The 25,341-nt window shown below is 42.9% G+C and overlaps 1 protein-coding gene and 1 long non-coding RNA gene across 3 annotated transcripts in view; one reads left to right on the top strand and one right to left on the bottom strand.

Annotated features, from left to right (window-relative positions):
• Window positions 1-17,183, bottom strand: part of LOC309345313 — a 66,072-nt gene extending 48,889 nt beyond the window's left edge. The window contains exons 1-2 of the long non-coding RNA XR_014158180.1: window positions 17,100-17,183; window positions 9,071-9,206 (exon numbers count right to left, since the gene is read on the bottom strand). This is a non-coding gene — a long non-coding RNA (uncharacterized lncRNA). The remainder of the gene's footprint in view (window positions 1-9,070; window positions 9,207-17,099) is intronic.
• BEND5 (BEN domain containing 5) overlaps window positions 1-25,341 on the top strand; it is a 721,515-nt gene that overhangs the window by 185,279 nt on the left and 510,895 nt on the right. The gene's annotated exons all lie outside the window — the stretch shown is intronic.

Raw genomic sequence — 25,341 nt, 5'->3', positions numbered from 1 at the left:
GTCTTTGAAATGTATCTGAGATTATGCATGACTCATCTTCCCGAGTTTTAAAAATAAGAACAGGAATAAATTATAACGGCATATGGTGCAAATGGATTTTGTAGTCCATAAGGGAAAGCTCAAGATCACAATGAACGAAAACAGTAACATTAAAAGTGTGTCGTTAAAAAAATGACTGCAAGTTAAATATAATTTCTCACTAAGTATATGAGAATCATACAAGCACAATATTGTGTCCTGTTGCTTATCTTGCCTGTTTTGTGGCTAAAGAATGCAATGGAGAAAACTTATCTTTTATCACAGTTGTATCCTATTGTCCTCTTAGAAGCAAAATGTGGTGTGAGGGAATGGTCTCCCATTTTACCTGGTGGTGGGTAGAGCACTTCGTTGCTCAGTTTTTCTTTTGACAGGCTGGCTTTGATTTCTCTCCGATTTACTTTCCTATTTGTTGAAGTTACCTGCTAAATTGTTAAATTGCAGTGGGAAACTTTGTCTGCATTTTACAAATTCCCAGGCACTCTGCTTAAATACAGTTTTCACCCACACAGTTTCATTTGCACAAAAGTCATAATGGCAGAATATCAGCAGTTCCTACGTAGCTGACAATCCAAACTTGTAGCTCATAACTGGTGGCATTTCCCGAGAGAATGTCAGCAATGGCATATATATCTTTTGGTCTCAACCACTGCCACCCATTTTAACCTCTTAGTACAGATGATTGCTTGTAGGACTTTAATAACTTGTTGATTTTTGTGGAAGCGGAACAAGAGAAACTATTCTAGAAGAGTATGATGGAAATTAAACTGCAAATTTAACTAATCCGTGTACGAAAGCAGCAGGGAATAATGAATCCCCAGTAAAAACATCTGAAGAATACCTAATTGAAAAGCAGGGTTACAGAATTAGATTTACCACTGAACATTCAAATGAATAGTGTTACAAGTTTTTTGGGGGGGGGATGGGTAGGGTGAATGCCTGGGGCCCCTTCTAATTACGGGAAAGCTGAGTTAGGTTCCTGGTAAGGTGATGGGCCATTAAGGAAGTAGCTCTGTGCAAGACAGAAAATGGGTGGGGCCCCCTCCCTCAACTTGTGGGTAGTTAGACATAAAAATCCAGAGTTGTGAGCAGATAGTGAAGTGATGTGAGCTAGAAGAAAAGTAGCAAGCTGGGAGAAGAGAGAGACAGAGTGATGTAGATTTTTGTTTGAATCCAGGGAAGCAAAGCTATTGGGGAAGCAAGGCGTTCTTGGGGTATTAATGTTGTGAGGCCCCCCCCCTTCATTGTAGGTTCAGGTTATATATATGTGTAAGTAAACCATACAGTGGTACCTTGGGTTAAGTACTTAATTCGTTCCGGAGGTCTGTTCTAACCTGAAACTGTTCTTAACCTGAAGCACCACTTTAGCTAATGGGGCCTCCTGCTGCTGCCGCGCCGCCGGAGCACAATTTCTGTTCTCATCCTGAAGCAAAGTTCTTAACCTCAAGGATTATTTCTGGGTTAGCGGAGTGTGTAACCTGAAGCGTATGTAACCCGAGGTACCACTGTATATCATAAAGACACCACAGTTTCCACTGTGCCTCATTCTGAAAGAAACATGAAACCTGAGTAAGTGCCTGGAACCCCTGGAACAAACTGCTCAGAGATTGGGGTGGCATGCAACAGTATTCTTGGGCAAATGATGGTAGTGGCTTCTTCAATGCTATTTCATTCTTCCTATTGCTGCTTTGTCCTGGAACAGCACTGCATTTTAAAGTTATCCAAAGACATATGTAATTGCTTATTTGTCTTAGCACATATGTTTTCATGCTTCAGAAAAGGCAGATTTTTTATAGCACTGCTGCTAGTCCTTGGAGAAGTTTGGTTGACAGTTAGAAAAAAATGAATAACTTTTAGGAGAAAATCAAAGAAATTTTGGTCCAGTTTGCACGCAGCATTAAACCAAACCACAGCGTGCTCCAGACAAACCACGAACTGTAACCAAAGTTAGTTCTTGGTTTACTACTTGTGTTATGTCCAAATGTGGGTTCATGGTTTGTTTCCCCCAAACAAATCACAAGCCCACATTTAGACACAACACATTTGCACTAAGCCATGGTTTGGTTTAGTGTTATATGTGAATCAGAACTTTGTAACATTTGCTTGTGTTTGTAACTACTCCCACCCTGAACCTAAAGATCAACTAAGGTTCCTCGCCACCCCATTTAGTTTAGCAAAGGGAACAGCCCATATACTCAGCTGTTTTAGCTGTTACTTTCAAAATAATCCAGAAAGTATTGCCCACAAAGCATTGGCTTATTAAGAAGGCATTTGAGATCCACTCAGTGGCTATTTTCTGGCGTGCCTGCCAGATGCATGTTGAGTTTGTTTTCTTAAGCTTTTGGTGTATACCAGTGACGGTGTACACAAAATAGGGCTGTTAATTGTACAGTATGATCTTATTTAGCATGCTTGAGATGTAGTGATCTGAATTACGCTGTATTTATTATTTAAACATTTTGTGTTTTATACTCTGCACTCTGAATGCTGCAATATCAATGTCATACATACCCCTATGCATGGATTAGATTGTTGCACTACCAGTCTCTTCATTCTTCTGTTATTGTATCTGTTCATATAGTATACATTTGTTTAACCCCTTTTTGATTGGTTAAGGGGCCCTTGAAACACTAACTTAGTCACGTGGCAGATGCTTTTTATTACCACGAAGGCTGCTGCCTATTGGGACTGTTACAGTAAAAGGCAGAGGGATTGACAGTAGGGAGAACTAGAGCCAATGGCAAATGGAGCTTCAGATGACTCATTAAGCCAATCCTTGACTTGGTTTAGCACGGCAGGCAAAAAAGGACCAGGGAGGAGTAAGGTAGGTATAAGCTCCTTTTCAGGAGCCTGCACATTCATGCAATCTGACTAAACTGAAGTTTGGCTTCTGCATATCATATGAACCAACACAGTAATGTGTTTTTTCATCTGTGCTTAGTTTTGTTCATTCTTAACAAAAAAAAGCAGCTGGCTGGTGGTTGTTGTTGTTGTTTAGTCGTTTAGTCGTGTCCGACTCTTCATGACTCCATGGACCAGAGCACGCCAGGCACCCCTATCTTCCACTACCTCCCGCAGTTTGGTCAGAGTCATGTTTGTAGCTTCGAGAACACTGTCCAACCATCTCGTCCTCTGTCGTCCCCTTCTCCTTGTGCCCTCCATCTTTCCCAGCATCAGGGTCTTTTCCAGGGAGTCTTCTCTTCTCATGAGGTGGCCAAAGTATTGGAGCCTCAGCTTCACAATCTGTCCTTCCAGTGAGCACTCAGGGCTGATTTCCTTAAGAATGGATACGTTTGATCTTCTTGCAGTCCATGGGACTCTCAAGAGTCTCCTCCAGCACCATAATTCAAAAGCATCAATTCTTCGGTGATCAGCCTTCTTTATGGTCCAGCTCTCACTTCCATACATCACTACTGGGAAAACCATAGCTTTAATTACACGGACCTTTGTTGGTAAGGTGATGTCTCTGCTTTTAATGATCCTGTCTAGGTTTGCCATCGCCTTTCTCCCAAGGAGCAGGCGTCTTTTAATTTCGTGACTGCTGTCACCATCTGCAGTGATCACGGAGCCCAAGAAAGTAAAATCTCTCACTGCCTCCATTTCTTCCCCTTCTATTTGCCAGGAGGTGATGGGACCAGTGGCCATGATCTTCGTTTTTTTGATGTTGAGCTTCAGACCATATTTTGCACTCTCCTCTTTCACCCTCATTAAAAGGTTCTTTAGTTCCTCCTCACTTTCTGCCATCAAGGTTGTGTCATCTGCATATCTGAGGTTGTTGATATTTCTTCCGGCGATCTTAATTCTGGCTTGGGATTCATCCAGCCCAGCCTTTCGCATGATGAATTCTGCATATAAATTAAATAAGCAGGGGAGGAAGGGGTTTAGCCTCAACACTGCAGTCCTCATGTGGATTCCTCCTCACCCCCACTGCCGTTGGTTAAGCAATAATGAGCTAAACATGTAAGACGTGCTACAATTAGTTTGGCCCAAAGGCACAACAGTGGTGCTGATCATCTAATTTGTTCTAAATAAAGCTACAGCTTGACTAAAAATATCCTTCTTTTTTCCTGAAGAATCATAATAGTATACACATCTCTCAACCAAATCCACAGTTTTAATTCCTAAAAATAAAGGGTAGCTCGCTGTTCATAACATAATCCATTAAATAGGTCTTGAACAATTTATTTTCATAAATGTTTAACTTCTTAAAATTATTGCCAATAGACAATGGTACATATATGAAAAGCTATATTCAGAATAACATTTTTTAATTAATTTCCATGAATGAGGCCCTATTAGATATTCATTCTTACAATGTTGTATTGTGTTGTGATGCACTTTGGCGAAATTAACTTGAAGAACTGCTCTTTGCAATTTTAATATTCCACTGGGTTTTCCATTCTAGAAAAACTCATTATTATACATGTACAAAGCTGAAAAGAAACAAGAGAGAGGCATATTGTGTGAATAACAGTCAAGGAAAAGAGACAGCTGGCATGATAATTTTCTAATAAAGCTTAGAAAAGGCTGCTGTGTCTTGGAGAAAAAAATGAAAGAGCTTTAATTTGAGTGTTCTCTTTGTTTGGATTTGCTTTGTACTAAAAAGTTTAGAATCTTATTCACACCTTTTATGAATGCTAACAAAAAACAAATATACCTTGTCAAAACTTTCCAGCAGCCATGTGTACAGAAAAAAGGGTGGCGGCAAGATAAAACAAGTGTCTCTCTCATTCTTTGTTTGTGTACATGCAGGGGATGGGGCCTTCCTTGTAGTGTTTGGCTTTTAAAAGAAAGATATCTTCTTTAACTCGTGTCATGAAAGCCCTGTGCAGATGGCTCAAAAGGTATAGAGGTATGAAATGAGACTATGTTGATTGGAACTTATGCATAGGGGCCTCTATACATATGACCCAGGCTCTAGTCCAAACAATCAGTACTTTGCCAAATGACTGGGAGTTCAGAACTTACAGGTACGTTTGTAGGCACACATTTTCTGACCAATGAATGGAGGTTAGGGGCGAAGCCAACCTAGACTGTGTGTGTCCCCATTTGCATTTTGGGCTTTGGCGGCAGGTTTGTGGTCCCACTTTCCACTTTTTGTAGCCTTTCATTTGACTGCTTGTTCCCGAAACATAGCTAGTATGCAGCCTCCTCACCAAGGAATAGGCTGTGCAATGATTTTAGGGTTCTGGAACCAGGATGTAAAATGACACACACAGGCCTAATAAAATACAATCACTGCCAAAAAGAAGGGCTACCATGTTGGCTACCCCTGCATTAGAGGTTGGGGCTTCCTCATTGCCACCTTCTCCCCCCACCTGCCCTGAATGAAGACATCTGCCAGTATTTGGATGCAAGGTCCTTAACTTTACATTATTATTTTTTAATTCAGTGAATTTATTATTTTTAAAATACAATAGAATGTTATAAGAATACAAAAAACTCCAGATATAAATTAAGTCATACTTGCAACTTTATTAATCAGTAAAGATCTGCAACAAGCATTGAATAACTAACATTCTCCACAACCGCACAAGTACTCTGTAACTCACTGGTAGCCAAGAGGTTTCACCTCAAATGCTGTGGGAGTCCATAAGCTTTAGCCAGCATGGCCACTGATAATAGACAGTACTTTTTCCCAGGGAGTACTCAACAGTACACAGTACCAGCACCTCTTTTTGTTAAAAAGAGTGGCGCTTACTGTAACAACTTCATGGTGAGTACTGACACCTATTCTAGGGAAAAGTGCTGGTCATGGACAGCGGGAGTCAAGAGTGCAAAGCATCTCAAGGCACCACATGGACTGTTGCTGCTGTAACTTGAGGAGATATGCCACTCTCCCTCAGTGTACTGGATCACACTTTATTGATCCATGCTTTTCATCATTTGCTCACCTTAAAGGTGAGCTGAGGGGGCACTTGGCTGCTCCCCCTCCCCACTGCTGGCCAGCAATTGAGATGTGAAGTTTGCTTCATACCATCAGACAAAATCCGAGGTACATGTGGGAGTCTCTTTTACATTTTCAAACATACAGCTTCAACCTTAAGATTTGTAAATGAAATCTGGGCTTCTCTGGATTTCATAATAGGAGCTGATGAACTAAACATGGAGCCTAAATGCAGTCCATGGCCACATGCTGTCCATGGCCACAGTTTTATGTATAGCATCCAGTTGTTTGTGTTTGTTTGTTTGTGTGTGTGTGTGCGTGTGCGCGCACACAAACTTTTTGGCTTCCACGGATATGCCAACACTTTGCTTTGTACGTTTGTACCTTCTGCTGATAGAGCTTTTATATCCTTCAGCATCCAAATAGTTAAATGATTTCTTTCTATTATTCCTGTTCAAAAAAATATGGTGGTTATTTTAAGATGATAACATAATGCTAATTATTGTGCGGTTGGGAGTGCACCTCACAATGTTCACTTGTTAATAGATAATAAATTGTAACATGTGAACCACAAACCATTAGTGGATTCAATAGATTGTGAAGTACAGTTTAGAACCTTGTATTTACAAAATAGTGGTAGTTTCTATGGACCTTTTCAACACGATAACTTTGTAAAGAACATCTGAATTCCAGAAACTGCATTAAAGCATGCAGCCATCTGTGGAAGGAACCAGGACACTCAATTGAGGAGACAAATTAACCCATTAGTCCTAGTTTGATTTCCTGGAGTGTATTTGAGCAAAAAAACAGTGGAACTGACATTATCTCTGAGCCATCTCCTAGTGATGAATCTAATGAACCATCTTACACAGGAAGCTAAAATACACAGTTGGTATTGTATTGTCTTCTGTGACATCTAAAGTTTGAGTCATTTTTGTTACTGTAACTGTTTTCCTGAATTTCCCGAAATGATGGAACAAGGCTATGAGATCGAGTCATTTATTTGAAATATGGGGGCTTCTAGCCTGAGGGATTCTGAATTCAGAAATATCTTTGACAAACTACAAGCATTCATCTGTCTTAAGGGTTCTACTTCAATAGAAGTGCATTGGCCTGGGCTGAAAGAGGCAAGTGATGTTCAGACATGAAATTGGGCTTGACGTTTCACAGAAACCACTTTTACTTGGAATAATAGCACAAATCCTTTCCCTGCACCTTTACTTTTTGCCATTGCCCTAAAATTTGTGCAGCTGTTACGGTGTTGTACACTGCTAAATCAATACTGTATATTTTTGCATCCAATTTTGAACTTTGACTTTGAATTGCTCTTTATGTTCAAGGCACAATCAAGTGAAAGCACTGCACTGACCGTAGACACTCTACCACATGTTACAGTAACCTGCATGCTGGTAGCGGAGCTAAAAGGTCTAGCAGCCTGAGTCACTGAGTGAGAAAATTGGCTTGATTCTTCTTCTCAAGATTTTTATGAATTTTAGTTTTTTATTTAATGTGTGTGTGTACACACACACATGCATCACTTCATTGCTTTTTTATAAAACACACCCTCAAAGTAGCTTACAAAAAGATAAAACAATAAAATCACTATTGTAATTTTTAATGAGAGAACTTCCCCCATTTACATGAAATGTGAACCTTAAAATATGCAATATAATACAGAATACAACCCATTTAAACAGTTTTACAACATGTTTAAGACAGAAATTATGTACTGAAAGTGAAAGTGACTGGCAGTCCCCTTCACTTTTGTGTAAGCCAGCCTTTCTCCACCTTCGGTTCCCAGGTGTTGTTGGACTACAATTCCACCATTCCTAGCCAGCATGGCCAGTGGTCAGAGATGATGGGAGTTGTAGTTCAAGAATATCTGGGAACTCAAGGTTGTGAGATGCTTTTCTATGGCTTGAATTATTAAACTGTAAAATTTTCATCATATCACCCAAGAGTCCAGATTCTATTTTAAATTCTACATGTTGTTACTGCCTTAACACGCTATAAACGTTTGCATACATGACGACCACTATCTTAAATAAAGCTGAATACATAAGTTTGCATTTGCAGGTGTTGTATTCCAAGAAGATAGTGGCAAGAGACATGGTGGCCCCTTTGTGTTTCAGCTGCCATGTTGTGGGTGGATAACACTCTCATTTTGCAATGCCACATCTCACAAGTTGCACCAGTGTAGAGAGAATCAAAGTCCCCACCCCCACCCTGGCATAAAGAAAACTATTCAGCCCATACAAGCCACTGTACACGAATGGCATACTGTATGGTAATAGCTTTCAAGTGGAGTGATCTGAGAAATCCAAAGTGTGTGCTCATATGTTTTAGTTACTGGCTGCAAGCTGTGTTGAGTACCTTGCGGCAGAAAAACAGGATATACATAGAAACATAAACTATATACATTTAAAATGTCTCTCATGTGATGATTGTAATGTGGGTATGTGACCATATGTGCTCTTTATGCCTGATGAGTTAGTTTCCTATGCTTTTGATGGCTGCTGCTTCTGCATGAGGTTGTGCTAGTATTATTAAAACTCTCTTGGCTTCTGCACAAATTACTCCGATGTTTCACTTGAGGAGGAGCCCCCTCTTTTGCTTTGAATTTAATTTTACACAGGATTTCAGTGGCAATTCTAATCTATATCCATTTATCCCCATCCCTTTGAACCTTGTGTACCAAGAGCAGGTAAGAGCTAGTTGAGAGCTGCAATTTGTCTGCTGCAGCCAGGTACTATGCCTCTTAAAATACGCTTTCGGGCCTCCCCTGCCCCCATCCACAAACACCTTATTTTGCTACTGAGCCAGATATCTATGCAAGCGAAAGCTACAGCTTCATGACTGATAGAAAAAGTGGCAAAGATTAATAAACTTCATGCATGGCTTGCAGTATATCAAAAGAAAAATGTATACAGAACTGCACCCATATTTTATCGTTGTTTGAAGGTATCCTTTCCTTAAAATGGTTACAAATGATGTAATTTGCACCATTACTGCTGAAACTGCTGCTCCAGATATGTTTCTTGTGCATTAGATTTTTGAAACTGGCATATCAGGAATTTTGTTATTATCATTCTCAGGTAATACTAAGCATCAGTCACATCACAGTAAGGTATTGATAAAAATTGGAACCTGAAAATAGAATGTGGGGTTCTGCTTTGCTGGCTTTGATGGTAGATGTAGCGTCTCTCCGACAGATTATATAGTCAATTTTACTGCGCTGGATTAGATGATTCAGTCACTCACAGCCACAGGCTTAATAGCATTTCTGTGGTGAAGGCAAACAATAACTGTTTTGAACTGGCGCTGGTAACATATATTAAAAAGCTCTGACATTTTTATCCTAAGAGGACTTATTAATAATTTAATGCATATTTCATACAAAATGGACAATGGCTATGAAAATGCTTTCCCCATCAGTGATTGTATTTTGATTACATGCCATGTCATGGTTGACTTGAATAATATTTGGTTACGTTGTTTCTTCTTGATTTTAGCTTTAAAAATACTGCATCTTTTAGTTACATATAAGGGACCCAATATAAAACAATATAAACTTCAATAGCTAAGGATGGCACACCAATAAAGGATAACGGAGGTGCAATAAAACAAGGATTATTTAAGATGCCTGAACACCTTTGCATTATGACTTGACAGAAGCCCTGGGCTCTTCAGCAAAGCTGTGAAGATCTGAAGGTAGCTAGTGCGAGGGTGGGGAACCTGTGATCCTCTCGATGTTGCTAAACTACATTTTTCATCACCCATGACCATTTGCCAGGTTGTCTGGGGCCGATGGGAGCTGGAGTCCATTAACATCTGGAGAATGACAAAGTTTCCATTTCTGAACCAGTTTTATTTCAAGTAAACATTCCACACCAGCAACAGAAGGCATGGCTTCTGCCTTTCCCCTCAACTCTCCCTCTCTGCTTGCTATTGCTGTAAGAAGACACAGCGATTATGTTGTCAAACTGGTTACCATTTTGCATATTCTGCCTTGCCCCTAGTCACCATCATTACAGGGCACTGTGAGGAAAAAATGGTGGCCATCATAGGAGCCAACTCCTAGGGGCTATGGGGGCTTCAGCCCCCACAACAAGATATTTGAGGGGGCAGGGCCCCCACAAAGTTGATGGGCATTCCTATTTAAATGGTGTGTGCGCACTGCGTCATGTGATCGATTATGTGGGGATGGGCTTACCTGGTCCCCACCCCCAATATTTTATTCAAGTTGGCACCCCTGATGGCAATCACCAAAGTGGGCAGGGCAGGGGGAGGCACAAATATTTTATTTTTTCAGCATTTGATGGCACACCATAAAGTGAAACTCTCTGGACAACTCACAATCAAACAAACAATGGTACCTAAATGTAGCAGAAACAAAACAAAATGAAAATACTTTGCAAAATGGTCTTTTTTTTCAGATGTGGGTTATAAAATTCTCAGAAATAGTATCAGAAAATATCTTCTCTGGCAAATTTCAGCTCAGTTCTAATCGGAGCATTCATTTATGATCATTTTAAGATTAGCACAAGAAGCATAACTGAGAAAAGGCAAGAATATTCAATAGCAATAGAAGTATAGCTAAACCCTACCCTTTCCCTCACCACAACCAACCAATCAATAAAACCAGCCATAGTTGTTAAAAGAGCATTGAAGCCGGGACTGGGGAACTTGTGGCCCTCCCAAAGTTCATTGGACTCCAACTTCATCAGCTCCAGCTAGCATAGCCAATGGTCAGGGATGATAGAAGTTGTAGTCCAGCTACAACTTGGGAGCCACAGATTCCTTATCCCTGATCTAAGCAAACACAAAAAGCAAAGGATGCTATGTAGGTTCTTAAGAAAAACGGCAAAATCTACCATAGGGTCATGCCTTTGTTTGATGTCACAAAGTAGTAAGCAAGCTTTTGAGTTCTCTAGAAAAATTCCTCATGTTGGATGTTTAGCAACTGTGTGGGCGGGGGTGAAAATGGTTTGATATTGAAACTATAGCTTTTGTTTTTTTGTTACAGTCCTAAAATGAAGTGTACAAGAGAATAGCAAACCTGATTGGGTGAAACTTTAGTAGGTCGTATGCAGATTCCAGGTTTCATTTAGCATTCATGATACAGAGAAATATGGTAATTTTTATATTGACAAATCTGGAGATTAACTTATTAGGTGGTGAACTAGTTAAAAAAAGTCAGTGAAAGCCAAATTGGATAGCATTACCTAATGGATAGGGAAACTATAACCATAGTGTTGCCATATTTCAAAAAGTAAAATTTCTGACACCCACAAAGTTGTGTAGCTTTTAGGAAACCACTCTGTAATGGGAAAAGGGGGCTGCTCGTGCGTAAGCGTTTAAGCCCTCAAAGCTTTGCCATCAGTTCCTAAACTCTCCCAGTCCGCGGAGCCATGGGTGCATGGCTACCTCAATCGCTGGCAGAATCCGTCAGTGGGCGCTTCCGGAATTTACGCCAACATAAGAGTTCCTTGACGGAAACTCTCCTTCTGGATTCTCTGCGTGACAGTTTCCTGCGCGGAGTAGGCGTCCCCAGCGGAGGTCCTGAGCCCTCCCCGCTGTTCTCACTGGAAGCATCTTGGAGCCATTCCTTCGACTGAGTTTCTGTGGGAACTCTCCCTCTCCCCCTACTGGTTCCTTCCTCAACATCCGAAGCTCTCCTAGCCTCCTTGAGCCCTTCCACCACCTGACTCTCCGATGGCAGTTCCCTGACATCCACCTCCCCTCCAAGACCCCCCTCACCCCCCATTTCCCCCTCTTCTCTGGGTGGTGAGGCTGGGAACCCCCGGAAAGAATCCTCATCTTCGGATGACTCGAAAACCACTCTCCACCTACTACTGTCCCTTCTTCCTGAATACTCTTCCCCATCTGATTCTTCTTCCTCTTCCTGTCCTGATTCTGGGAACCCCGCGAGCTCCTCTTCCTCATCAGTGGTGCCGAAGTGTTCCTCCCAGAACCTAGCCAAGGGCTGAGGCTTCCTTGGGAACCGGCGATGAAACGTTCCTACTAAGACCTCATCCTTGACCGTTTCTGCCGGTAACCAGGTATTTTCGGACTCCGGTTCCCCTTCCCATGCCACTAAGTACTCCACCTGTTTCCCCTTCCACCGAGAGTCGAGTATTTCTGCTACATGACTGCTGCTCTCCCTCTCTTCTACTTGCGGTGCCACGGGAACCTCACCTTCACGTCCCCAAAATTCCCGCCCCTCCCGGTATGGTGATAGTAATGACCTATGGAATATTGGATGCAGTTTCATGTTGTCTGGCAGCCTGAGTTTAAAGGCCACCGTATTGACCTGCTGTATAACCTCGAAGGGTCCCAGTCGTTTTGGCCGCAATTTTTTGCAACCCCCCTTGAACGGTAACCCTTGTGTTGACAACCACACCCGGTCCCCCACCCTTATGGTCTCTCCTTCCCTTCTGCTCCTATCTGCCTGCTTCTTGTATTCTTCCTTGGCCCTATCCAAATTCATTTTGAGCTGATGATGTATTGCTTCCATTTCTTCCACAAAATGTTCCACTGCTGGTACGCTCCATCTTTCCCCTCCTTCCCCTGGAAAGGCCCTGGGGTGACACCCATAATTAGCCATAAATGGACTCATGCCCGTGGACACATTTTCCGCATTATTGTAGGCGAATTCGGCCAGGGCTAATTTCTCTACCCAATCATTCTCTCTGTCATTTACATAACACCTCAGATATTGTTGCAGAATACTGTTTGCCCTTTCCGCCTGCCCATTAGTTTCTGGGTGCCTGGCGGTTGAGAAATTGACCTCCACGTGCAGTAAGCTCATGAGCTTCTTCCAGAACCTGGACGTAAATTGTTTCCCTCTGTCAGAGACCACCCTCAAGGGGGCGCCATGCAACCTAAAAATGTGTTTTACAAACAACCTGGCGGTTTCTTCCGCCGTTACCGCATGTGAGCAAGCTATAAAGTGGCACATCTTGGTTAACAGGTCTACCACTACCATTACCGCAGTTTTCCCCTTGGATCTTGGTAAATCCGTCATAAAATCTATGGAAACTGCCTCCCATGGCCGTTCGGGTGTGGGTAATGGTTCCAGCAACCCCGCCGGTGCCACCCTCTCCCCCTTTCCTCATCCGTATCAGGTTATACGCCCCCCTCAGGTCCAGCTTGGTAAAAATCTTTCCCTTCCTCACCCTGGTCAAAATGTCGTCAATCCTGGGCATGGGAAAGGCCACAGGTTCTGACACGGAATTTACGGCCCGGAAGTCCACGACCAGCCTGGGTTTAGTAGTGTCTTTTTTGTCCACAAAAAACACTGGGCTGCCCCCCACCGCTCTTGACTCCCTGATGAAACCTCGTTTCAGGTTCTTGTCTATGAACTCCCGTAACTCCTGCATCTCCCTGTCTGACATGGCGTACAGCTTGCCCACTGGTAGCTGGGCTCCCGGGAGTAGGTTAATTTGACAGTCAAAGGGTCTATGCGGGGGTAGTCTATCTGCTTCCTTCTCACTGAAGACGTCACTCAGGTCGGCGTATTGTCGGGGTATTTCTCCCTTTTCCCCCACCGCCATCCCTGCAAGACTGGCCCTAGCCAGTCCCTCCATTCCTCTTACCTTGCAGTGCTCTAGGCAATGAGCTGACCCAAAAGAGACTGTCCACTGGTGCCATCCCACTAGCGGGTCATGTAGCGCCAGCCAGCTCATTCCCAAGATGATGGGAGGTCCCGCTAGTGTGGCTACATGAAATGCAATGACTTCTGTGTGCCTTGCCACTCTCATTGTCATGGGGACCGTCTGTTGGTTTACTTCCCCTCCCAGCAGTTCCCTCCCGTCAATCGTTGTTACCTGCAAGGAAGGACTTAAGGGCAGCGTCTGTATCTGGTGCTCTGACGCAAACTCCTTACTCATGAAATTGCAGGAGCTGCCTGAGTCTAATAGGGCTTTTATCGTGAGTGGATGTCCGTTGGGTAGCTCTAGCAGCACCTCTATGACGAGAGCAGCTCTTGGGGGTTCAGGCTTGGGCACGTTCACTGATCCTTGGCCTGACTGCTGTGCCCTGTCGCTGGCAGCCAGGCGTTGGCTTTTACCTGCTCCTTAACCCCCTCCTCCTCACTCCCCACAGCCCCCACCATTCCTTGCCATCCCTTCCTTTGCGGGCAGACCCTGGCAAAATGTCCTGGCTGTTGACAGAGGAAACATTTTTTGGTGCTCTTTCCCTCCTTCTTCCGCCCTTCGTTAACATTTGAAGTTCCGCGCGCGCTCGCCCCTCCAATCTCCATCGGTTCCACTGGCGGGGAAGGTTGCGCTGGCATCTCAGGAATGCGGAAATCATTCCAACGCTCTCCTCTCCCTTCCCGCTTCTACAGAGCTCTCGCCTCCTGGCGCGCTCCAATCGCAAGCGCCGCCTTGGTCAGCTGATCCATGGACTCTGGACGGGGCGCGCCGGAAAGTTCATCTTTCACCGCTGGGGCTAGACCTTCTTCAAACAGCATCTGTATCGGGTCCGAAGACAGGTCCCACCCCAATTTATGTATAATCATGGTAAACTGTGTCCAATACTCTCAAACTGATTGATTTCCCTGTTTGCACGCCATTAACTGTCTGCGTACCACGCCCTGTTCAATCTGGCTGGAAAGCATCAAGTCCATCGCGATAAAGAATTTCCTCAAGTCTTTTAAGGCGTCATTATTCGATGCCATCAGGGGCCTCACCCAATCTCTAGCCCCTCCCTCGAGGTGCCCAATCACAAAAGGCACTCTCGATTCCTCATCGGCAAAGTCATCGAATTGCAGGTTCAGTGCATACTGCATCTCTGTCTTAAAGGCTTGGTAGTTCCTTGGGTCACCCCCAAATTTCTGTACCAACCCCGGTACCTTCCTTGCGATGGTGGTGGGTTTCCCCTGTGCATCCTGCGCCCTCCTTTCCTCGAGCCGCGCCGTTAGCAGTGCCAGCTGGTGCTCCAACGCTCTGTTTCTCTCCTCCAGAGTTGGTCCCTCTCCAGCTCCTCCTGCTCCCCCGGCTCCGGTTGGGTTGCTCATGATGCCTCTCCTTCGCACAAGCAGCGTCAAGGACTGACGGATTGCTGTAATGGGAAAAGGGGGCTGCTCGTGCGTAAACGTTTAAGCCCTCAAAGCTTTGCCATCAGTTCCTAAACTCTCCCAGTCCGCGGAGCCATGGGTGCATGGCTACCTCAATCGCTGGCAGAATCCGTCAGTGGGCGCTTCCGGAATTTACGCCAGCATAAGAGTTCCTTGACGGAAACTCTCCTTCTGGATTCTCTGCGTGACAGTTTCCTGCGCAGAGTAGGCGTCCCCAGCGGAGGTCCTGAGCCCTCCCCGCTGTTCTCACTGGAAGCATCTTGGAGCCATTCCTCCGACTGAGTTTCTGCAGGAACTCTCCCTCTCCCCCTACTGGTTCCTTCCTCAACATCCGAAGCTCTCCTAGCCTCCTTGAGCCCTTCCACCACCTGACTCTCCGATGGCAGTTCCCTGACACACCCAAATTGTTGAGTTTCTTTGGGGAAGCCTAACCCCAAAATTGTGACTTAAAGCTTTTTGAGCTGTTTCTGCTTTTTCCATCACGTTGCCATACATCTGGGTTTTCCCTGACATTTTGCCAATTTGTCAAAATTCCCCCCGATGCCATTTTTACACCCCCAAACCAGGACATGTTAGGAATTTTCCTGACGTATGGCAAGCCTACTATAACCATCAGAAAACAAAGACCATTTTCAAGTGGCAAAAATTAATTTTCCTCCGGTTAGCAAAATTTCTCTGCCCACAATCACCTGTAAAAGGTTGTATATTATGTAATTGCCAGGAAGTTGGTCATAGATTAGGAGATTTGAATGTTCATTTTAGATTATATTGCACTGCAATGTTTGATTAAGAGTATGCAAGTGCTTACATGGTACAAGCTGAATTTTACTACAAAGCAGTATTGTTAAATATAGGTAGAGCCAAACTTAATATGATTACATTCCGAAGTAATTCTGTACTCAGTGCATATAACAAGAGTTTAAAAATTGGACTGTAAAACACATTTAGCTACATTTTAATTAATGCCAGTCTGCATAACACTATGCAGTACTTGCTATGGTTTACACTGACCAAAGAATCAAAGCAAATTGGTGCACATAAAAAATACCCTGTTTTGCTTCGGGAGCAGGAAGGTAAGAGTACTGGGAAAAAATTCTTTTAAATTAATTGCACTCTTCACATATCAGTCTCTGTTTGAAGAGTGGAATACACATTTAAATAGGAGATTTTTAAAATACCTTGTTATGAAGGCTTTTCTATGGTTAAGAAATATGCATAGATACTCCTAGAGGAGTTGGTGGTGATCAAATGTAGTTTGTATGTGTAGCTTGCCTAATGAGACTAGTGCTTGCAGGATCCATTTCAAAATTGCCCCTCTTTTCCTGAAGGCCTTTCTGGGTTTTAATTACAGTATCACATATTTAGAAATTGAGTTTGTAAGTGCTGAAACACTTGGAGTGAAACATTTTTTTGTGCCATACAACTGTTTCCTTGAATGATAATGAATGTGTTGTATATAATTTTTTTAAGTGTCTTAATCTTACATTTTCTTACACTTGCATTCATACCTTGTAGGGGGTATAATCAAACTTTATGAAAACCGGGATAATTTAAAAGAATACATACAGCTTTCTACTCCCCCACCTCTGTTTTTATACATTAAGCCTTTTTAATGAATTCCCGTGGTATTTGCAGCTCTATAAAAATAAACCTTTCAATTGCCATACAAAGATATTTAATATAATGGCCTCAAAGTATATAATATACTTAACATTAAGAGAACTCTTACTGTAAACTGTCATCATGGAACTGTATGCCAAGAATCCAGCTGGGCTCTATTCCAGAGTAGACAAACTGGAAATAATGTCAGCAGGACAGGAGTAAAATAGTTTAGGCATTTTGGTGAGGAGCACTTTGGTTAGGGGCTTGATGCATACAGTTGTGCTGAATTGTCAGAGCCCTGAGTAAAATTTGTGAGGCTCATGGGAAACTTGAGAAAATCTAGCTATTTAACACTTCTCAGTGCAGTTTATGGAGACATCTACAGTCTGCAACTCTATTCATTTTAGATGCAAAAGAATTATGTTAGTAAAGGAACTTGCTGAGAATCACTTCCTGAGTCCCTCCAAATTGTTCCAGATGACAGCAGCTCACCTTTCTTCTCACTGCTTTGGCTCAAAGAGGAACCAGTCTGGTGGTAGCAAGGCAGCTGCTGTGGCTACATTTGCTCACTAGCTTACTGCAGAAGCAACTTGCCTTGTAGGGTGGAGTCACCACAATAGTCTCCTGGCAACAGGGTCATTGCCCCTTACAGACAGTGGGGGTGGAGCTACACATGGAGCTGGATTGGCTCACCCACACAGCCCCGATCTTACCCCTCCCAGTATGTGGCTGCAGCACTGCTGAAGGGAAGCTATTGCTATGGCTCCACCATACTGGCCAAGTCCCTCTTGACTCACCCTCTAGCATTTGTTTTCCATTGTATGGCAGCTTCTGCTATGGTGGAGCCAAAAGTTATTTCCAGAACTTTTTAAAATTGAAGTTGGGAGCTTCACAAAACTGCTCCTCACAAGTCTTTCTCAGCAGCTACCACTCGAATGTGTGCACTCCCAAGTACTGTCTGTGCTGTTTTTTGTTTTTTGTTTCCCTTTTGAGACCCCCGAGTAAGGGCAGGAAGCACTGCTCTCAACTGGATTTAACCTCACAATGATGGCTCCCGCCAGCAACCAAGGGTGTTCTTTCTTTACTTTCATTCCTTTTATGGTTCTTCCCTTCTTAATCACTGTATCCCCAACTCTGCATTTAGTAAACAAGGTGGTGTTTTGGCATGGTGGATTTTAGATCGTCCCTAGTTTATGCTCATCCTCCTTGCTTCTGCTATCCCATTGACTCAAGGAGGTGGAAGCAGGCAGATAAAGCAGCAATGATAGCAATTGCTTCTACTCCTCAGTCGTCCTAGTGTGTGTCCAAGGAGCAAGTAAGTAAATGTAGGAAGCTGCCTTATACTGACTCAGACTTGGTCCATATAGCTCAGTATTGCCTACACTGACTAGCTATGACTCTCCAAAGTTTCAGACAGGGTTCTCCCTCTGCCCTACCTGGAGATGCCAGGGATTGAATCTGGGACCTTCTGAGTGCAAAGTAGATGCTCTACCAATGAGCCCTTCCCCGTAAAGTGGAAATGGCAAAGTGGAGCAGGAGCAACAGCAGCAATCACTGCCAACCTAGGAGAGAAGACCATCTCATCCATTCAGTTGCCCCAGTGTGTGTAACAGTGTATGTTCAGGACCCACAATAACCTGAAATTGGGCCTGTCATTTTGTTAGTCAAGTTTATCACAGAGTTTATGAATATATGACATTTGAGGGCTGGGAGCCAATGAAATAGACCCAAAGAGTCCCCTGAATATATGTCACCTTAACAATTATATAGCAGTCCCTTCTGCTATTATTATTACAATTTCTCTGAGGAGGAGAGCTGACCTTGCATAGCTAGGGAATAATTTCAGATTCAGGATGTCAAGTGTAGTAAATTCCACACAGGTGATTTTGGTTCAAAGACTTAAAGCACTGATGTGAGTTTTCCAAGTCCCCATAGTAGTTCTCTGTCAGAAGTGATCTGGTGATTGCTGCTAACCCATCATACAGTATTTCTCAGTCTGGAATCAGTGTAAAATTTATGTCCAGTTACTTCCTAGTGATATCCAGATGCAAAAAATAATAGACACTCAGATGTGATTCATTTTCTCTACATCCCTACATGAATTTAAAAACACTTTCATAATAAAGTTGAACTAATGCTGTTAGGCAGCTCTGTGATTCTCATCTTCTCTGCTTCCTTCTTCCTGTTATCCTTTATGCTGCATTGGCAAGGACAAATTCTCACCTTGACAGCACAGTACCTACTGAGGGATGCTTGAGGAATTGGATCTTTGCAAATTCCTATATGAAATAAGACCTGACCCACGGCTTTTGGACTACTGTGCAGTTCAGACCACAGCCATTCACTGTTTTTCACAGTTCTCTTTGAATATTTATAAACCATCAAAACTTGCAAATTACAGTGGTGCCTCGCAAGACGAAATTAATCCGTTCCATGAGGCTCTTCGTATAGCGGTTTCTTCGTCTTGCGAAGCAAGCCCATTGACAGCTTAGCAGATTAGCGCTATTAGCGGTTTAGCGGCTTTTAGCGGATCAGCTGATAAGCGGCTTATCAGCGGATCAGCTGATAAGCCGCTTAGCGGCTTTGGAAAAGGGGGGGAAAGGGGGAAAAACCTGCAGGAACTTGCGAAGCAAGCCCATAGGGAAATTCGTTTTGCGAAGCACCTCCAAAACGGAAAACCCTTTCGTCTAGCGGGTTTTCCGTCTTGCAAGGCGTTCGTCTTGCGGGGCACCACTGTACCATAGTGTTGTACAACAACAGATAAAAACAGTTTTCCAAAGAAAAATATAAGATTGTCAACTTATCCTTCTGGTAAAGCCTGTAGAAAATAGGAGAGTGTTAAAACATCCAGCAAAATCTGTGAAATGGTGGAGCCTATCTAACTCAAGGGGCAGCATGTTCCACAAGGCAGATGACATGGCAATACAGTTCTCAGCAGTTTAAACATAGCAAAATAAATCATATATTGGCAGGGTGGTGGATTTTTTAAAATAACAGATCAGTACTGAATGGTTGCAACTGCTCTACCAGCTAGAACTAATAAAAGGTGCTTCTAGCCACTGGGGGCACCTGGCCTTCTAGTGACAGATTTGGACCCCCAGGCTGCATACCTGCTGCTTTACTAGGAGTGAAACTTCTTTAAAAGTTCTTTAGGCTTCTTTAGGAGTAGCCGTCCACCCCTTCACACAGTGAAAAATTAGCCATGCTCAGGACCCAACCAGTCAAAACTCTTCTAGGCTTAATAAGCCCAAAGGGACAGAGATCAATGGGGCATGTGGTGAGCCATAGGGATTCAAGCACCTTATTTACACAATCAGGTTGCATAAACTGAAAATGATCCCATAGCACATCACAGGCGGTGGCATTAGACGCTGGTGGGGACATCAGTAACAAGGTCTCTCAGTGTGCCGCCAGTTGGTCATAGTGGTTCTTCAAGGGTTCCAGGGGTCATTTCCTCACAGTCAGAATTGAGCAGGTTGCCTTGTCAATTCTACTTGCATGCATACACCTACCCCTTGATTTATTCCTTAAGAATATAATTTTTACCTTGGGGACCAGGCAAGGGCCTAGAGCCAGGGACCCCTGAATCAGGTTCTTGTCCCTTGCACCCGCAGAAAAAACTGTTGGTTTCCTGTACAAGCAGGAACAGTGCCAGGCTATTAACCAGCAGCCTTTCTACATATCCTTCACTTTTTGATGAAGCAATTTGTTCCCTCGGAGCTCTCTCCACTCCTGCCTTGTGCCCTGTGGACTTCTCATCAGGAGCAACACACACTTTTCCTCTTGGGCACTGAGGGGGAAGGGATGTTGATGATGTTCTGAAACTCTCAATGGGGCGGGATCCCCCCCCCCCAGGTTATTCATTAATTACTAGTCCTGAGGTGCTTACTTTCTCCCTACTGAAATATCACTTCAACTCACATTCCGAAACTATAGAACTGCTATGGATACTTTAATCAGAGTGGTATGGTACAATGAGTATATGCAAAACCTTGTTGCAGTTAGAGGAGTTGTGTTTCAGCGTCTCCCTTTTAAAACTTTCCCAAATATATACCATCTGTTCCACACTAGATACATACTGGTTTGATCAAATTAAAAGGCATGCCAAAAAGGAAAATAAAGGTTTCTTCAAGCTGCAGCACTGCTGTATTATGCTGTGAGTATTATCACCAGTTAAGTACTATGAGGGTGAAGGTGAATATAGTGAAGAAAATATCATATAAAAATTCAAATTAAGGGTGAGGAAAGCACTTGAAGCAGGTGTGCTCAACTATGAAATCCAAGCAGGGCTTCTCACAGAGAACAGAATCAAAACAGGCATGGCCCTGGTTTTGGGGAGTAGCAGATTTTAACCCTTCATTCCCCACTGTTGGCCAAATATAAAACTCCCAAAGGGAAAAAAATACAGATTAATTATTGTATATAGAGATAAAAATGTAGCTTTCTGTCTTCAAAATGGATTATTTAGGAATGGAAAAGGTAAAAAATCACAGAATCATAGAACTGTAGAGTCAGAAGGGAGCGATAGAGTAATCTAGTCCAACCCCCAACAATGCAGGGATCTCTTCTAAATCATCCACAGTAGATCACCATCCTCTGCTTAAAAACCTCCAAGGGAAGAGAGACCATCGCCTTCCATGGGAGTCTGTTCCACTTATAAACAGCTCTTACTGTCAGAAAGTTCCTTCTGATGTTTCATTGGAATCTTCTTTTTGTAACATGAATCCTTTGATTCAGGTCCTATCCTCTGGAGTAGGAGAAGCCAAGCTTACTCCGTCCTCCATGCAACAGCCTTTTAAATATTTGAAGGTGGGCATAATATCTGCTATTGTCTCCTCTTTTCCAGGCTAAACATACACAACTCTCTCAGCCATTCCTAATAAACCATGATTTTCAGACTCTTTAAATCATCTTGGTCACCCTCCTTTGCACACATTCCAGCTCGTCAATACCCTTCTTAAATTGTGGTACCCAGAATTGGGCACAATACTCCACATGTGCTGTGACTAAGGTAGAATAGAGCAGCACTATTATTTCTCTTGATCTGGACACTTATGGTAGTGTCCAGGTCAAGGTAGCTTATGCCTACTTGCACCTCTTTGTGTACCTATTAGTTCTGGCAATGCATTTTGTTAACAGGCAAGTCTAATCATAGTTACTATCTCCTTGAGTTTAGAACAAGTACAAAATTCAAAATGTAATGTGAGAAAATATCCTAACCTTTAGTTTGAATATGGTAGGATTATTTTAGATTCTACACCTCAGGCATACTTCTTAAGAACATATGCTCCAAAGTATCTTGTTTTCAAGTCGATTTTTTAAGGACCAATCTAAAATAGAGCTTTAGGCTTTGTCAGGGAACTGCCATCGGAGCCAGAAGGAGAGGGAGGGCTCCAGAGGGATTCCGGAGAGCGTACCGGGAGGGAGAGAAGCAGCCCATCTTCTGGGGAAGGAAATCGGCGTAACACTAGTGGAGAAGGGGGGCAGAGGGGGGAATCGGCGAGGTAGCTCCATGACTCCTCGCCGGAGACCAGCGGGGAGAGCACGGGTCCTCCGCTGCCCACACCCTCCCTGCGCAGAACGCTTCTGCGCAGGGAGAGTAGGCGGAGACTAGGCGTCAAAGAGCTTCTTTGCTGGAAGAAGTTCAAGAAACGCCCACTGATGGATTCTGCCAGCGATTGAGACAGCCACGGGTGAGTGGCTGTCCGGACAGAAAGGGTTCACCGAGGTAACTCAGCCAAGCGTGGCGCTGATTTACGCACGAGCAACCCGTAGAATCATTACAGGCATATGAAACATTGTCAAACTAATGGGAGAGGCTATGAATATTGTTACCAAGACACCTAAAAACAGGGTCTACTGGAAAAGCTAAAGCTTCATTGCAGTTTTCTCTATAAATATGTTGCATGCCATATCTAACTTAGATTCTACTTCCTGTTAATTTCTGTGCTAATGGAATTCTCCACATATTTCAGTTGTATAAGAAATTCCTGACCTAATATACCATAGGTATACTGAGAACATAATTTCTCCTTGCCATCTACGTGATTGTATTTTCAGTGGTCTCATCTTGGTTTAGTCCACAGTATCTAAATGCAGGAGAATGCACTGGCAAGGAAATGGAAACATCTGTCAAATTTTTATCTATGCCTTGAATTATTTTTGTGTTAATCATTCTTCTAATCTTGAGACAGCTTGCTTGAGGCTAAAGTCTTTACCTTTAAAAATTCCATCTGCCTTACTTCAGGACTTTTATATCAATTGACATTCTTAGAGAAAAGCACAGTTTTGGAAGATTTTGTCAGGAGCTTCAACAATAAGGAGCTATAATTACATAAATTCAATGTCACTGTATTCTGAGTGATGGGCAGAGCAATTGTAAGCATATTTACTCAGAAGTAAGTTACAGGGATGCAGGTGGTGCTGTGGTCTAAACCACTGAGCTTAGGGCTTGCCGATCAGAAGGTTGACGGTTCGAATCCCCGTGACGGGGTGAGCTCCCATTGTTCGGTCCCAGCTCTTGCCAACCTAGCGGTTCGAAAGCACGTCAAAGTGCAAGTAGATAAATAGGTACCACTCCAGCAGGAAGGTAAATGGTGTTTACAATCCTAGCCTAAAGTGCATTGTCTACTCAGAAGTAAGCCCTAATTAATTCAGTGGGCCTTAATCCCAGGTAAGTGAAGGTGGGATTGAAGTCTTAGTTAATCACTGCACTTCTCAGTTGTTCTCATTTATTTCTCAGCTCATAGTCTAAATACAGGGGGATAAAATAATATAAGTATTTTAAGGTGGATTTTCATGCTTTTATGTGTATGTTTTAATAAACAGTAGATTATTACAAAAATGGAACAGAATGAAATCATGGCTGAGCACAAGCACTAGTGACACAGACTGAAAAAGGACTGATTCAGCCATGGCTAGGTTGAAAGCTAGACTGGTTGATTTATAGCAGGGGTGTCCAACAGGTAGATCATGATCTACTGGTAGATTCCTGTGAGGTTTTGGTAGATCGCGGTCGATCTCTTGCTCCCTTTCCTTAGTGCTCCATCACCCCACCCTCCATTGTTGTTTGATCTGTTTTCATCCATAGTGATCTTTTTGTGAGTGACTTTACCCCTTTGTCCCTTGCCTTTAACTCCCCCCAAAAAACGGAAGTCCCCCCCCAAAGTTTTTTTCCCACCCTACCAAAGCTCAACAACTTTGAGCTGATCCCCAAAAACGGGGGTAGAAAGTAGTTCACAGTCTCTCCCTTGATTTATAGATTATCTATGAATGCCTAAAGCTGCTAGGCAGCCACCTGCTAAACTACTTTGTCCCAAAAAGGAAGTTTGGGAATTGACAATATCTGACTAGGGAATCCATATCCAAGTTCAATTTTGTAAAAATAAAAAGAACAGAAGCTGAACAAATCATTGGGAGTGTTTTCCTATCAAAATATACAGCCAAATGTCACTCAATCTTGACCCTACCTGCTATTTCAAAGAGGAGATGCATTCCATCAGTCAGAGCATATCTCTAAGCAGGAGACAGACTGGAAACCAAGTCCAAATTTCATTCCCTCTTCACAGTGCACAGTATAGAATATTGTAGTTCAGAATAGAAATCAGGTTTTTTCTTTCTTTCTTTCTAGACTTTGGCTAGTTCATAAAATATGTTTTTGAACGTTAACCCACCTATTGAGTGGCATATGCTGCTTGGGTTTTGAAAGAAGTGCCTATCACTGGAATTGTCACATATATTAGTGTTAGTTGGCATGATGTTCATACATATCTTATTAAGCTCTTTGCTTAAAGTCTTTAGATTTCAGGGATATACTTGACAGCCCCCAACTGTTGGACATTCTTGAGGGTTTCACATCAGTGGAGAACATAGTGTTACTTGACAGCTGCATCTGACTAGGAAATTTAAAAGTAGTTTACTCTCCTTGCCTCTTTTGTAATGGCCACTGCTGGGTGGCTTTTGTGAATGCCTGGATATATAATTTTCCAAAAAGTCGGCAAATATTTATATTCGTTAACCTGAATGATGCTTAATTTTTTTTCTTTTTCCTCTTTCCTGCTGTTTGACAGCCAAAATCCTAATAAATAATATTTGGCTATAATGTAAAGCATGAATTGTTGACTTGAAAGTGGTGTGCTGTGCTAAGTTAAGCCTTCTGCCCCACTCTCAATAGTGAAATTTGAATCAAGAATGGAAACATTGTATATTCCTTCCTTAAAGTTGTAGCTAGTTGGTTGCAGTGTGTCCTCAAATGTCCCAGAGGTCTGTCCCCACAGTTGGAGTCAGTAAGCTCTGGGGCAATCAAAATAACTTTGCTGGCGGTTGCAAGGTAAGCTGCAAAATTAACCTCCTTTGCGGCTTGCACTGTCACATGGTAGGCGCAATTATATGTGCTAACCAGTGTTCTGTTGGCTTTGTTGGTGTGAGACTTGCACCATTTATGCTTTAGTCTTCATCTAGCTTGCAGCATATCCCAAAGCTCACCAGAAAACCAAGGAGCCATTCTCAATCCACAATGCTGGAGAACGGACTGGAAGCAATCTTTATCAGTTGCCTGCTTCATCTTGCTATTGCCAATCAAAACCAGATCAGATCATCAGCTTTCTCTGCTGGAAAATACCCAGAGCATTCAGGAACACATTATTTTCCCTCAATCCCCAAGAGAAGGCTATTCAAATGGGCCCACCACCCTTACAGGATATTTATTCAGGATGTCTTCCAGCTCATCCTGAAA

This window comes from Podarcis erhardii (assembly GCF_964252035.2).
Source record: "Podarcis erhardii genome assembly, chromosome: 6".
NCBI classification, from domain to species: Eukaryota; Metazoa; Chordata; class Lepidosauria; order Squamata; family Lacertidae; genus Podarcis; species Podarcis erhardii.
Note: the sequence above shows the minus strand (reverse complement) of the source record. Positions and strands in the feature narration are given on the sequence as shown.